Source organism: Vitis riparia, unplaced genomic scaffold (assembly GCF_004353265.1).
Source record: "Vitis riparia cultivar Riparia Gloire de Montpellier isolate 1030 unplaced genomic scaffold, EGFV_Vit.rip_1.0 scaffold466_pilon_pilon, whole genome shotgun sequence".
NCBI classification, from domain to species: domain Eukaryota; kingdom Viridiplantae; phylum Streptophyta; class Magnoliopsida; order Vitales; family Vitaceae; genus Vitis; species Vitis riparia.
In genome coordinates, this window is record NW_023269683.1 from 95,766 (window position 1) to 98,541 (window position 2,776).

Below are 2,776 nucleotides of genomic sequence, written 5' to 3' on the forward strand. Positions count from 1 at the left end.
TGTAGGAACCTTAGACTTGCTATTTTAGAAGATGGTATCAATCCTCATAGCTCCATGACCAGTAGGCATAGTTGTTGGCTTGTTCTCACAATAACTTACAACCTTTCTCCTTGGTTATGCATGAAAAGAAAATTTATGATGTTATCTTTGCTAATATCAGACCACAACAGCCTAGTAAGGATATCGATATTTATTTGGCACCATTAGTTGATCATTTGAAATCATTGTGGGAGGTAGGGGTGAAAGCCTATGATGTACATCAACGAGAGTTCTTCACATTAAAGACTATTTTGTTATGGACGATTAATGATTTCCCTGCATATGGGAACTTGTCTGGTTGCACTGTTAAGGGATATCATGCTTGTCCAATATGTGGTGAAGAAATAAATTCACATTGGCTAAAACATGGGAATAAGAACTCATATACCGGCCATAGAAGGTTTTTTTCATGCAACCATCCATTTAGAAAACAAAAGAAGACATTTAATGGTGAACAAGAGTTTAGGTTACCTCCAAAAGAACTTACTGGAGATGAAATATTTAGAAAGGTTGATATGATTCATAACTCATGAGGAAAGAAAAAGAAGGTTAAATAATGTGACTCATTTGCTAATCCTACAAGTTGCTGGAAAAAGAAGTCTATATTTTTTGAACTTGAATACTGGAAATATTTGTATATCTGACACAACTTGGATGTGATGCATAAGAGAAGAATGTTTGCGAGAGCATCATCGGAATTGTGATTCCAGGTAAAACAAAGGATGGAGTAAAGTCTTGACTTGATCTTCTTGAAATGGGCTTAAGGCCTGACTTAGCACCAACATTTGGGTTAAAGCGAACTTATCTTCCCCCTACATGTTATACTCTAAGTAGAAAGGAGAAAAAAATAGTATTGCAAACTTTAGCTGATTTGAAGGTTCCTGAAGGTTATTGTTCAAACTTTAGAAACCTTGTGTCCATGGAAGAGCTAAAGCTTAATGGTCTTAAGTCCCATGATTATCATGCACTTATGCAACAACTACTACTAGTAGCAATAAGATCTGTATTGCCTAAGCATGTCAAATATGCCATTACAAGATTGTGTTTTTTCTTTAATGCACTTTGTGCAAAGGTGGTGGACGTGTCAAGATTGAATGATCTACAACAGGACATAGTGGTGACTTTGTGCTTGCTAGAGAAGTATTTTCCACCTTCCATCTGTGACATCATGCTTCATTTAACAGTGCATTTGGTAAGAGAGGTTAGATTATCTGGACTAGTGTATAAGAGATGGATGTACCCATTTGAAAGGTACATGAAAGTCCTCAAGGGTTATGTTCAAAATCATAATCGTCCAGAAGGGTGCATTGCTGAGTGCTATATAACTGAGGAAGCATTAGAGTTTTGTATAGAGTATTTATCGGGCATGGATGCAATTGGGATTCCTTCTAGTATGAAAGATGAATGAAAATGTGGGAAACCATTACTTGGTGGTCGTGCAATAACTATTCATGATTATAAATTGGTGGAGCAAGCACATCATTATGTTCTACAAAATACAACCATTGTACAACCTTTTATTGAGTGTCATATATGTGAATATATGAGTTTGTAACTGCAATTAATGTTTATACAAATCATGACATGCCTATTTTTGCTTGATAGTGAACATATGAAATATTTGAAGACAAAATATCCTCGTCAATCAACAAGAGTGAAGTGGCTAGAGGATGAACATGTGCACACATTTAGTTATTGGATTAGAAATAAGGTATGAAACTCAATATTCATACTCCCCTTAAAATTTAATGCTTTCAAAATTTTAAGTTACATTAACTTACATATCATTAATAAACCTTATAGGTTTCAGATGACATAAGTAAGAAAGAACTTATTGAAAAGGAACTTAAGTGGCTTACGCAAGGACCAAGGCAACAAGTTCTTACTTACCCTGGATATATCATTAATGGCTATCGTTACCATATCAAGGACCGTGATGAGGCACGAGTCAACCAAAATAGTGGTGTCAGTATTGTGGCATCAACCATGCAAATTGCAAGTTCCAAAGATAAGATCCTATGCTTGGTGACATGTGTTTTTATGAGATTGTCAGAGAGATATGGGACCTTGATTATAACATGTTTAACATTTTTGTTTTTAAGTGTGATTGGGTTGATAGTAAGAATGGTGTCAAAGTTGATGAGCTTGGTTTTACATTAGTTGATTTGAGCAAGATAGGACATAAATCGGATCCTTTCATTTTGGCAATGCAAGCCCAACAAGTATTTTATGTAGAAGATCAAGTTGATCCAAGATGGTCTATTGTATTATCAAGGCCAAAAATGGAGTTGTTTGACATAGAAGGTGATGAGAACATAGCCGACAATTATATGGAGCATCACCCATTTGCGAATGGGATGCCTAATATTAAGTATTTTGATGAAGTTGAAGATTATGATGAAATTTGTATGCGTACTGATTGTGAGGGGATTTGGATTGAACATTAAGCTTAATATATATATATATATATATATATATATATATATATATATATATATATATATATATTGGGTTATGGTTTGTGACTACTAAGCGTATTTTGTGATTTTTGAGTTATTGTTAATATATAATGTGATGCTCAACAATGTTACGTTTTTATTTTATTCTTCTCAAATATATTTTTACTATTATATACTTGCTAAGCTATTCTAAATAAATGCGGTTAGTATCATATTTATATATATTGAGATTTAAGATTAATTTTCATGTATTACGAAGTGTGTACAATAATGATTTA